The sequence below is a fragment of the Oncorhynchus mykiss genome, chromosome 16, assembly GCF_057628025.1.
Source record: "Oncorhynchus mykiss isolate SJ-2025 chromosome 16, ASM5762802v1, whole genome shotgun sequence".
In the NCBI taxonomy this organism is placed as follows: domain Eukaryota; kingdom Metazoa; phylum Chordata; class Actinopteri; order Salmoniformes; family Salmonidae; genus Oncorhynchus; species Oncorhynchus mykiss.
Window position 1 is genome coordinate 36,544,278 of NC_143037.1, and position 13,940 is coordinate 36,558,217.

Genomic DNA, 13,940 nt, shown 5'->3' on the forward strand with positions numbered 1-13,940 from the left:
CTTCAAAAAGCTGAAAATACAATATTTTTTGATATTGAAAATATATTTCACAGCGGCTTAGATGGTACAATGATTCACTACACTATAGATTGCCTAATTTCAGTTTGTGACAAAACAAGCCAACTCTTAGAATTTTAGCAACCAGGAAATGGCTGAACGATTTCTGCATATTGCACCTTTAACCCGTTGAAATGTAATCTCCATTGTAAAGATATTTGTCAAAGAAAACCACAATTTGACAATGGAATACCATAACTCTTCTAATCATGTCATTACATTGCACCACCACATAAATTGTAAAATTCCAAATAACTTAAAATAAATAAATAATATCAACAGCTTCCCCATAACATGATGCATTAGTCTGTAATATCCCTGACAAGTGTATTCGGGGCTTTTGGACATGACGCTTTCTCGCCAGTCTTCCTATCGAGTCATTACCATGTCAGAGCTGTTGTCTAAACATTAACTACCCCAGCCCTCCCTTCCCTCCCTGTTGAATGTCTCCCTCCCTCAATCCCCTTTAGCTCAATTTCACAGCCCCCGCCACCCTGCTGCACCTCTCAAATCTCCCCCTCATCATCCCCGCTCCATATACAGTACTCTCAATACATTGTGTACCCAGCTGAACATGGGAACATGAGACAGTGACACAGTCTGCCAAGTGAGTCTCATATACGTTCTCAGAGACAATGTGAGGCGGTTAGCATGTTCCAGTTTAATAGTGTGATAATAGTGCTCTACCTATAGGGCCAATTAGGGGAGTTCGGCAGGGTTCCCCACTACCCCAGCTCCTCTTCTATCTAAATACAGGTCAGACAGACAATAGGGCTGAGGAGAGAGGGGTCAAAGGTAGCCTGGTAGGCTTTCATTGGGTTTAGTTTTTTTTTACCCTAACTGGGGGGTGGAAGTGACCTATGATCTGAGATAGGGTTAGTTCTCATTGTGACTAATTACTTTACTCTCATTCTCACCAGGGTGTCCCCACCACCTCTGGAACAAGCCGGATGGATGCCGGTGGATGAAGATGTTACCCCTGTCAATGTGAATTCTCTCTGGTTCAAGGAAAGTGGTGAACGGACATATGGCCCCTGGCTGTTCCTAGACGTAAATGTAGCTAAATGGCGCGGCTGTGAATATTGAGCTATACAGTACAGTCAACAGCTCAAGACGTCAGATAATCTATTTCTATTGGAGATGTTTCAGTCAAAACTTCACAGGGATGAACCATGTTTACAACTAACATGACTATAAAAAAAACTTTAAGAACACCTGCCTTTTCCATGACTTAGACTGACCAGGTGAAAGCTATGATCCCTTATTGATGTCACTTGTTAAAACCACTTCAATCAGTGTAGATGAAGGGGAGGAGACAGGTTAAAGAAGGATTTATTGAGGCATCCTCATTCCATCAGTAGAGGATGCCTGGTTATTTAAAAAAAAAAGCCTTCCTCACCATCATTCAAGAAATGTAGAACCAGGAACAGATATAGCCCTTGGTTCTCTCCGGACCTGACTTCCCTTAACCAACACAAAAACAACCTATGGCGTTCCGCATTAGCATCGAACAGCCCCCGTGATATGCAACTTTTCAGGGAAGCTAGAAACCAATATACACAGGCAGTTAGAAAAGCCAAGGCTAGCTTTTTCAAGCAGAAATTTGCTTCCTGCAACACAAACTCAAAAAGGTTCTGGGACACTGTGAAGTCCATGGAGAATAAGAACACCTCCCAGCTGCCCACTGCACTGAGGATAGGAAACACTGTCACCACCGATAAATCCACTATAATTGAGAAATTCAATAAGCATTTTTCTACGGCTGGCCATGCTTTCCACCTGGCTACCCCTACCCCGGTCAACAGCACTGCACCCCCCACAACAACTCGCCAAAGCCTTCCCCATTTCTCCTTCTCCCAAATCCAGTCAGCTGATGTTTTTTTATTTTTTATTTCACCTTTATTTAACCAGGTAGGCTAGTCGAGAACAAGTTCTCATTTGCAACTGCGACCTGGCCAAGATAAAGCGTAGCAATTCGACACATACAACAACACAGAGTTACACATGGAATAAACAAAACATACCGTCAATAATACGGTAGAACAAAAGAAAACAAAAAGTCTATATACAGTGAGTGCAAATGAGGTAAGTTAAGGAAATAAATAGGCCATGGTGGTGAAGTAATTACAATCTAGCAAATAAACACTGGAATGGTAGATCGGCAGAAGATGAATGTGCAGGTAGAGATCCTGGGGTGCAAAGGAGCAAAATAAATAAATAAATACCAGTATGGGGATGAGGTAGGTAGATAGATGGGCTGTTTACAGATGGGCTATGTACAGGTGCAGTGATCTGTAAGCTGCTCTGACAGCTGGTGCTTAAAGCTAGTGAGGGAGATGTGAGTCTTCTGAAAGAGCTGCAAAATCTGGACCCCTACAAATCAGCTGGGCTAGACAATCTGGACCCTTTCTTTTTAAAATGATCTGCCGAAATTGTTGCAACCCCTATTACTAGCCTGTTCAACCTCTCTTTCGTGTCGTCTGAGATTCCCAAAGATTGGAAAGCAGCTGCGATCATCCCCCTCTTCAAAGGGGGACACACTCTTGACCCCAACTGCTACAGACTTACAGTATATCACAAAAGTGAGTACACCCCTCACATTTTTGTAAATATTTGAGTATATCTTTTCATGTGACAACACTGAAGAAATGACACTTTGCTACAATGTAAAGTGAGTGTACAGCTTGTATAACAGTGTAAATGTGCTGTCCCCTCAAAATAATTCAACACACAGCCATTAATGTCTAAACCACTGGCAACAAAAGTGAGTACACCCTTAAGTGAAAAAGTCCAAATTGGGCCCAATTAGCCATTTTCCCTCCCCGGTGTCATGTGACTCGTTAGTGTTACAAGGTCTCAGGTGTGAATGGGGAGCAGGTGTGTTAAATTTGGTGTCATCGCTCTCACACTCCCTTATACTGACTGGTCACTGGAAGTTCAACATGGCACCTCATGGCAAAGAACTCTCTGAGGATCTGAAAAAAAGAATTGTTGCTCTACATAAAGATGGCCTGGGCTATAAGAAGATTGCCAAGAAACTGAAACTGAGCTGCAGCACGGTGGCCAAGACCATACAGCGGTTTAACTGGACAGGTTCCACTCAGAACAGGCCTCGCCATGGTCAACCAAAGAAGTTGAGTGCACGTGCTCAGCGTCATATCCAGAGGTTGTCTTTGGGAAATAGACGTATGAGTGCTGCCAGTATTGATGCACAAGAAAGCCCGCAAACAGTTTGCTGAAGACAGGCAGACTAAGGACATGGATTACTGGAACCATGTCCTGTGGTCTGATGAGACCAAGATAAACTTATTTGGTTCTGATGGTGTCAAGCGTGTGTGGTAGCAACCAGGTGAGGAGTACAAAGACAAGTGTGTCTTGCCTACAGTCAAGCATGGTGGTGGGAGTGTCATGGTCTGGGGCTGCATGAGTGCTGCCGGCACTGGGGAGCTACAGTTCATTGAGGGAACCATGAATGCCAACATGTACTGTGACATACTGAAGCAGAGCATGATCCCCTCCCTTCGGAGACTGGGCCGTAGGGCAGTATTCCAACATGATAACGGCCCCAAACACACCTCCAAGACGACCACTGCCTTGCTAAAGAAGCTGAGGGTAAAGGTGATGGACTGGCCAAGCATGTCTCCATACCTAAACCCTATTGAGCATCTGTGGGGCATCCTCAAACGGAAGGTGGAGGAGTGCAAGGTCTCTAACATCCACCAGCTCTGTGATGTCGTCATGGAGGCGTGGAAGAGGACTCCAGTGGCAACCTGTGAAGCTCTGGTGAACTCCATGCCCAAGAGGTTTAAGGCAATGCTGGAAAATGATGGTGGCCACACAAAATATTGACACTTTGGGCCCAATTTGGACATTTTCACTCAGGGGTGTACTCACTTTTGTTGCCAGCGGTTTAGACATTAATGGCTGTGTGCTGAGTTATTTTGAGGGGACAGCAAATTTACACTGTTATACAAGTTGCACACTCACTACTTTACATTGTAGCAAAGTGTCATTTCTTCAGTGTTGTCACATGAAAAGATACTCAAATATTTACAAAAATGTGAGGGGTGTACTCACTTTTGTGATATACTGTATATCTATCCTACCTTTCTAAGGTCTTCGAAAGCCAAGTTAACACACAGATTACCGACCATTTCGAATCCCACCATACCTTCTCCGCTATGCAATCTGGTTTCAAAGCTGGTCATGGGTGCACCTCAGCCACGCTCAAGGTCCTAAACGATATCTTAACCGCCATCGATAAGAAACAATACTGTGTACCCGTATTCATCGAACTGGCCAAGACTTCCGACTCTGTCAATCACCACATCCTCATCGGCAGACTCGATAGCCTTGGTTTCTCAAATTATTGTCTCGCCTGGTTCACCAACTACTTCTCTATCAGTGTGTCAAATCGGAGGGCCTGTTGTCCGGGACTCTGGCAGTCTCTATGGGGGTGCCTCAGGGTTCAATTCTTGGACCGACTCTCTGATCCACCTCTACGCAGACGACACCATTCTGTATACTTCTGGCCCTTCTTTGGACACTGTGTTAACAACCCTCTAGACAAGCTTTAATGCCATACAACTCTCCTTCCGTGGCCTCCAATTGCTCTTAAATACAAGTAAAACTAAATGCATGGTCTCCAACCGATCGCTGCCTGCACCTGCCCGCCCATCCAACATCACTACTCTGGACGCTTCTGACTTAGAATATGTGGACAACTACAAATACAAGTGCCTTGCGAAAGTATTTGGCCCCCTTGAACTTTGCGACCTTTTGCCACATTTCAGGCTTCAAACATAAAGATATAAAACTGTATTTTTTTGTGAAGAATCAACAACAAGTGGGACACAATCATGAAGTGGAAGGACATTTATTGGATATTTAAAACTTTTTGAACAAATCAAAAACTGAAAAATTTGGCGTGCAAAATTATGCAGCCCCTTTACTTTCAGTGCAGCAAACTCTCTCCAGAAGTTCAGTGAGGATCTCTGAATGATCCAATGTTGACCTAAATGACTAATGATGGTGTCTGGTTAGACTATAAACTCTCCTTCCAGACTCACATCAAACATCTCCAATCCAAAGTTAAACAAAGCATCCTTCACTCATGCTGCCAAACATACCCTTGCAAAACTGACCATCCTACCGATCCGGCAATGTCATTTACAAAATAGCCTCCAAATACCATACTCAATAAATTAGATGCAGTCTATCACAGTGCCATCCGTTTTGTCACCAAAGCCCCATATACTACCCACCACTGCGACCTGTACGCTCTCGTTGGCTGGTCCTCGCTTCATACTCGTCGCCAAACCCACTGGCTCCAGGTCATCTACAAGACCCTCCTGGGTAAAGTCCTCCCTTATTTCAGCTCGCTGGTCACCATAGCAGCACCCACCTGTAGCACGCGCTCCAGCAGGTATATTTCTCTGGTCACCCCCAAAACCAATTCTTCCTTTGGCCGCCTCTCCTTCCGGTTCTCTGCTGCCAATGACTGGAACGAAACAGGAAACACATCTCCCTCACTATCTTTAAGCACCAGCTGTCAGAGCAGCTCACAGATTACTGCACCTGTTCATAGCCCATCTATAATTTAACCCAAATAACTACCACTTCCCCTATTGTATTTATTTATTTTGCTCCTTTGCACCCCATTTTCTCTCTCTACTTTGCACATTCTTCCACTGCAAATCTACCATTCCAGTGTTTTACTTGCTATATTGTATTTACTTCGCCACCATGGCTTTTTTTTGTTGCCTTCACCTCCCATCTCACCTCACTTGCTCACATTGTATATAGACTTATTTTTCTACTGTATTATTGACTGTATGTTTGTTTTACTCCATGTGTAACTCTGTTGTTTTATGTGTCGAACTGCTTTGCTTTATCTTGGCCAGGTCACAGGTGTAAATGAGAACTTGTTCTCAACTTGCCTACCTGGTTAAATAAAAGGTTAAATAAATAAATTAAACATGGATTGTGTATGTGTGACATTCAGAGGGTAAATGGGGAAGATAAAATATTTAAGTGCCTTTGAATGGGGCATGGTATTAGGTGCCTTTCAATCACCCACGTGGGTATATGCTCCTAAAACCAATGAGGAGATGGGAGAGGCGGAACTTTCAGCGCATCAAGCGTCAGAAATAGAACCAAGTTCTATTTTAGCGCCTGGCTCTGCAGATGCTCGTAATGATTGAATAACGCGTATGTGTACATTTATTTTGCAATGCGAGGGGTGTGGTCACCATGTTAGCCTATTATAAAGGTGATATCAATGTGAACAGCTACAGTTGTTAGTAAAAGTATTCGGATTTAATTGAAATCCTACTGTATTTCACTATTTCATGTAGTAGGCCATGCATGATGCAAATATATAGAGCTGTCTATGATGCTGAAGTTAAGAGATCAATGTACCGTTAATGAGAAGCCTGTGATTGCCAACAGGCCATGTCAACACATGGAACATGACCATGGGCATGTAGATCTATGCTGTGCATTTAATACAGGTGTGAATTGCTCTAGAACAATGGGAACTCTAATTCTAAGCCCACCCATTGTATAAGTTGCATTTTTACATCTCAATAATAAAGGCTGTTGGCACCTCCATGAAAAATGGTCCGGTCCATGGAAATGGAACGCCCCTCCAACTGATTTGTTTTGGCGCTGGGGCTGATGCATCTGTCTTTAGTGTTTGCAGTAATAAAGGCTTTTTAAAAAGCAGTTACAAGACTCTTTGGTACAATTATGTGTTTAGTGTTCTTTACACTGTTCCAAATGGTCTGATTTTTAAAATATTGTATGCTTCTACAACTAAGTCAAATGTCTTCCATACATCGGACTTCCCCTTTCCTTCCTGAGCAACCACTAAACATTAAGTTTATTTTACACGTCCTCTGCATCCGTTATGCTATCACGTGTGCTACGGTGTAGGAGTTTGTTATAACAAATGTATTGATGTGATTATGATATGCTATGCAGTAGGTCAGGCCCACATGCAATACATGTGCCACGTAAAAAGAGCAAGGGTTTAGGCAATGTTTTCTTAAACAAATGAGGGATTTCAGTAACTTAACTTTTCAGTGAGAGAAAAAACAAGAAACTCGAAATGAATTGTTGCAGCTTCAGCACCACGGACAGCGCAAAAACACTGTTGCTATGCTATGGTCCCTGGTCCCTGCAGCAGGGAGGAGAGGGAGAGAGCGTGCGGCAGTCACACAGGGCCTCTGCACATTTTTTTTAAAACACAGTCTGGCAAGTACGAGCCTGGCCCAAATCAATGGCAGTCAGGCTCCCTCAAGTGATTTGGGTCTTCATTTTTTTTATCAACACTGTACTTAAAATATCAGACAAGCTCAGTGCATATACTGTAGTTGATTTTATTAAAACACATACGCTGTTTTTAAGCCTATGGAGAAATGCATTTAAAAAATGTATTGGTCGAAAGAAAACTCTTGGTCGACCAAGACAGGAACAGCCCTAGTCCATACCTTCTAGGCTCACCCAGTATCAAAGGCTTGGTTTGGCAATCATCTCCAAATGTCATTAAACTTTTTGGTGTTTTGTAACAGAGGTGTTTTTTTCATTCATCAGATGGCTGCAGCACAGTTTGTAATGATTGGATCAGTTAAATACATTATTTTGGAGGAATACAATGGTGTTAGGGTAGTGAGGGATAATCCTTAAGGGAAAACAGCCGCTCTGATCGAAAGGATTATTGACGGCTGTGGGAAACAAGTTTGTCCATTTGGGCCTCTACTAAATATACAGTGACAGGGGACGGCAGCAGCAGTAAAACCAACATATAGGCATCACAGTCTGATGCAGATCAGTTGCGCTCAGATAAGCACCAGACTAACAGAGACAGTTGGCGGCTCGATTAAGCTGGTTGACAGACAGCAGACATAATAGCTGGCACTCTCAGAGATGCTGACAACTACAATCATTTATTACATTTTTAAAGACTAGGACCAAATTGGTCAGAATAGTTCTCAAACTGGGAGTATCAAAAAATTATTATCACGTCATCTAATATATAATAATGTAAGACATTTAGCAGATGCTTTGATCCGAAGTGACTTAGTCATGCGTGCAGGAATTGACTTTGGATCCCAGGAATTGAACCCACTATTGTAGCGTTGCTAGCGCCATTATCTACCAATAGAGCTACAGAGGACCACTACTCACTACTGTTGTGCCATGAACTTGGTGGTTACATAAGTGGGGTTCAACCAGTTCATTAAGGATCATCACTGCCTGGTATGGCAACTGCTCAGCCTCTGACTGCAAGGCAATACAGAGGGTAGTACATCACCAGGGCCAAGCTTCCAGCCATTCAGAACCTCTACACCAGGCGGTGTCAGAGGAAGGCCCTAACAATTGTCAAAGACTCTAGCCACCCTAGTCACAGACTGTTCTCTCTGCTACCGCACAGCAAGCGGTACCGGCGCGCCAAGTCTAGATCCAAGAAGCTTCTAGACAGCTTCTACCTCCAAGCCATAAGACTTCTGAACAGCTAATCAAATGGCTACCCAGAATATTTGCAGACTATTTGCATTGCCCCCCCCCCCCCCGCTACTCTGTTATTATCTATTTAATAACTCTACCTACATATTATCTCAATACCAGTGGCCCCGCACATTGACAATGTACCTGTATCTAGCCCCACATGGACAATGTACCGGTATCTCCTGTATCTAGCCCCACATTGACAATATACCTGTATCTAGCCCCACATTGACAATGTACCTGTATCCCCTGCATCTAGCCCCACATTGACAATGTACCTGTATCTAGCCCCACATTGACAATGTACCTGTATCTAGCCCCACATTGATAATGTACCTGTATCCCCTGTATCTAGCCCCACATTGACAATAGACCTGTTTCCCCTGTATCTAGCCCCACATTGACAATGTACCTGTATCTAGCCCCACATTGACAATGTACCTGTATCTAGCCCCACATTGATAATGTACCTGTATCCCCTGTATCTAGCCCCACATTGACAATGTACTTGTATCCCCTGTATCTAGCCCCACATTGACAATGTACCTGTATCCCCTGTATCTAGCCCCACATTGACAATGTACCTGTATCCCCTGTATCTAGCCCCACATTGACAATGTACCTGTATCCCCTGTATCTAGCCCCACATGAACAATGTACCTGTATCTAGCCCCACAGACATTGTACCTGTATCTAGCCCCACATTGATAATGTACCTGTATCCCCTGTATCTAGCCCCACATTAACAATGTACCGGTATCCCCTGTATCTAGCCCCACATTGACAATGTACCCGTACCCCCTGTATCTTGACCCGCAATTGTTATTTACTGCTGCTCTAAAATATTTCTCATTCTTCCTTTTTAGGTATGGTCTTAAAACTGCATTGTTGGTTAAGGGCTTGTAAGTAAGCATTTCACTGTAAGGTGTATTACACCTGTTGTATTCAGCGCATGTGACAAATAAAATTTGATTTAAAGACTACGATCAGAGGTTGGTTTGAGCCCACTGTACAAGAACAGAAGTATTTGTTGGAGTGGATTACAAAATGCTACTTTTATCATGTCTAATTAATGAATTGATGATATTAAAACCAAACAAAGACTTGTGTTTTGGATCATTTATTTCAAGAAAAACAGAAGTTGTCAAACATTTACAGCAAAAACAATGCTTTGCTAAAACACCTAATGGCTCCAGTCAGCTTTTGAACAACAGAAATGTCATATTTTACATTACATTGTAAAGACACGTAATGTATGAACACTGACGTGATGAAAGAAAGCAGTAGTTCAGGAGAACAAAGCAGAACAGAAATGATGTGGTTCCTTACACAATGTGTAGTGAGAACGTTGCATAGAGGAGTGTTGGATTTGAAGAGGAATGAATACGGTAATTTAACCTACACGCTAACATCTTCACTACTCGATACGATGTCATGAATGAACAAGTAGATGGCAGAAAGAGCCAAAATATTTTCTGCAGCTAAGCTTTAAAGGTAAAGTATTCAAAATGTCAAGCGGCAATAAAAGTAGCTAAACGAAAAACCACATCGAGAAGCCTTTGAGGAGTTTGACCTGAGGTTTGTTGACGTTAAAGAGAAACAAACAGTCTCAGGTTTAAAGCGATCACACTTAAAGAAATTGCCCGTCAAAAAAACAAATGCAACACAGGTCTGGACTGATATCAGTTTTGAATTAATCTATGGAAACGATCTAGTGAAAGAACTGCCAGAGAAGTAGAAGACAGGTAGGATCGGACTAGCAAATACAGATTGAGTTTGTCAATAGCTGTAAACTAAAAAAGGTCAAAATGTGAAAACAGGATGCTGCACTGGGCTAACAAATACGGAGGATTGATTGCCTCGACCGTGATGGGGCAGCACAAGCTGCTGTCTCAACTGAATCCTGGAAGCACGTTTACGAGTCAACCATCCACTACCGTGCTCACTTCAAACAAAACAAAAGCTAGTTAAGACAGTGGACAATATGCCCAATACACTGTTCGTTAAATAGTCCACACTCTGCAATCAAGAATGAGCTTTTGGAATGATCCAGCCCTGGTTTTAGACCGGCAACCATTACCTGAGCGGGTATTGTAACTTGGACTTTGCGTGACAAATTCTCATGAGCCAAAGTACTACAATATAAAATCATAATAAAAAAAAATAAATAAAAAAAAGAGACTTCATAATCCAGAAGGTAGCCTCTTCAAAGTGGTAGTGTTTGAAAGACGTTGACAACAACTATCTATCTGGGGGGTGTACGTCTGGGGTGTATAATACCTGTCCATTCAACTGCGATTTCCACACACACCACTCGTTTACCATGTGAAGTGAAACGACTAAAACGGACTCAAAGGTTAGCAAGGAACATGGCACCATGCAGTATTCACTAAAGTTACAGAACAGACGGGAAACCAACTGATGGCTCAACATGTTATACAAAGCTTTACTGTGTACTGAACATGACGTTCTGCCAGTTTGGAAACGCTTTCATGAAGAGAAGAGGCTTCAGCTAGGCAGTTGTTGTGGACTAAAGTGGACCCATTTTGGAAAGGTGTTTCTAACCTTGTCTTGGTGTTAATTGGGGAACTATTCCCAATCAGACTTCCTAAACGGAAGTACCTCAACAGATATTCAAGAACTACTCAAAGCTCAAATTATATTGATTCAAACGGTCCTTTCGATCCCCTTTCATAGCATTATTTACACAATGTTAACGGCAAATTTTATTGTAACACTATCCAAAGTCAAATAAGTAAATGAGTCAAAAATATATATATATATATATTTTTTTTGAAGCACTCAAAAAAAGGTTCCCACTTTTCCCTTACATGGCATTAGACTGCAAAGTGAGTGAGTAGCTAGAATACAATTCATTTGGTTAGGGTCCTGAATCTTCATGACCATCTCACATTGAAACCATAAAATGCTCAGTTTTTTAATAAATTCCTGTAGAAAATATGACTATGTCAAGTTCATCAACATAATGGTAAGTGACATACAATATACATGTCTAAGACTTTCATAGTAATTACTACCTACTCAGTCAAAAGTTGAGTTAATATCATTTTTTGTTCTTAAATTAACATCATTCCATATTATGCCTCCTTTTTTGGAGACATGATATAATAATTTTAGATTTAGCCCAATACTACATTGACACACCAGTGTCCAAAACTCTTGGACAATTTGGTTAAAGCAATGCCCCTAAAACCATTTTATAATCTCATATAGAGACAAACAGTTGTCTTCAAATGCACAACATATTGTCAACTGATATAGATAGGCCTGCTACCAGGGACAAATTATATACTGCATCAAAACATTTTTTAATAAAAAAAATAAATAAATTGTGAATCAAATGAGTTAGCCCTCCATTTGATGAAGGTAAAATAAGGCACAAGGGTGTAGAGGGAGGAAAACAGGGGTGTTGATGCAGCTTGGTTGATACTAGGTCCGTGAGTCCACATTGAGGAACTGCTTACTCAACTACCCAACAAAAAGGGCCTAACCCACCGTTCTTAATTGTCTGATTAAAGTTGTTTTGAATTTAATTCCCATTCACAGTATACAAGTCATAGAGATGCTGTTAAATTACTCGAGGGGCTACGTCATAGACCCTCAAAGTTCCAGAATGGGGTGAAAATAGCAACCATATTGGCCAAACCAGTCTAATTGGAATGAAAGGCAGTGGAGGAATAATCCTGATTTTACTTAAATGCCTTTGATCTTTCTGCATATCAGAAATTGTGTAATAAGACTTGTCAACGTAAAATAGTCAGAATTTTAAATGCATTTATGTATTTTTAATAGCAATTTTCTGTATAAATAGCCTTTAAAAAACAGACCATACCAGTTTTCTTGGAGAGCTGGGAGTGCCATTATATGATACGATATCAGTCAATACCTGTTGCATTTACAACTTGTCTGAGTCCTATCATCAATTTCAGCCAGTGTATGGCTGTGGATTGACTGCATTGTATGAATGGAATGTTGGCATTTATAAACTGGGTAGTTCGAGCCCTGAATGCCGATTGGCTGACAGCCGTGGTATATCAGACCGTAAACCACAGGCACAACAAAACTTTTATTTTTACTGCTTTAATTACGTTGATAAACAGTTTATAATAGCAATAAGGCACCTCAGGGGTTTGTGGTATATGGCCAGTATACCACGGCTAAGGGCTGTGTTCAGGCACTCCACGTTACAACTAAGAGCAGCCCTTAGCCGTGGTATATTGGCCATATACCACAAACCCCCGAGGTGCCTTATTGCTTAAATAGACCCATTTGTTATTAGAATAGAACTTCACAACCAAGCCCGCCTGAGGGGAAAACAACCTGTGGTTACCTAGGTTACCATTGGCTCACAGCAAATAGTTGGCCTTTTTCAAAAACAATTTTATTTTTGTCTGCTTGTTTTAGTCAATTACAAAATTAAATTTAAGCAAAGTACACATCTAAAGATGAATTTTCAACATTGCCTACTCCTGAGTGTTCTCACTACTTAATATTGTAGGGCTTCCCTCAAGCCCCTTTCCATGACGATGCTAGCAGCCACATGACCTTATGTCATTACATAACAATTATCTTGCATGAAGACCTCATCACTGATGATTGAGTTTGTTTTTGAATGTCTTTCTGCTCGCATTTTGATGTGTATTTTCTGTAATTGATGTAATTCAGGGCTCATCTGTAAAGAGCCCTTTGTCTCAGTATGACTCCCTGAAGAAATAAAGGTTACATAAATAGAGTGCTATCAACCAGAACATTAAGCTAGCCAAGACCAACAACACAAACAAAGGGACTATACAGCTACAAGTAGTGAGTGGTGTTACAAACAGACTACACTGAACAAGTTGCATGTCTTACCTGTGATGAAATGTTTTCCACACACAGATACGTGTAGCCTACCTGGACACTGGGTCCCCACATTTCCCACGCCGAATAGCCTGAAGCCTCAGGGCTCTATTTCCCTACGTGGGAGCATTACCAACCGTAGGTTGGGATTTCAGATTTGGTTACATGTTCAATGTACAACACAGCAGCTTTTCGGTCATAGGAAAAAATAAAAAATAAATTGCTCCTTTACACTGGGGGGGGTAATTATTGGCAGTTAAATTATTCCATAAATGCTTAAAAAGTGGTCTAAATCTGGCTGACACAGTGCAGATACGTTATTGTATCTGCACTGTGTTTGTCAGCAGTGCAGTTAAATTCTATTTTCATAATATCTTATCATAGTCCTGTCAAACCATGGTTGACCAACTCCCTGACCAAAATGTCTGACATTTACATCATAAGAACATTCATGTCCATCCTAGAACAAATTCTATGATAGAAATTGAGTCCCTTCTTCTACATCATTATCA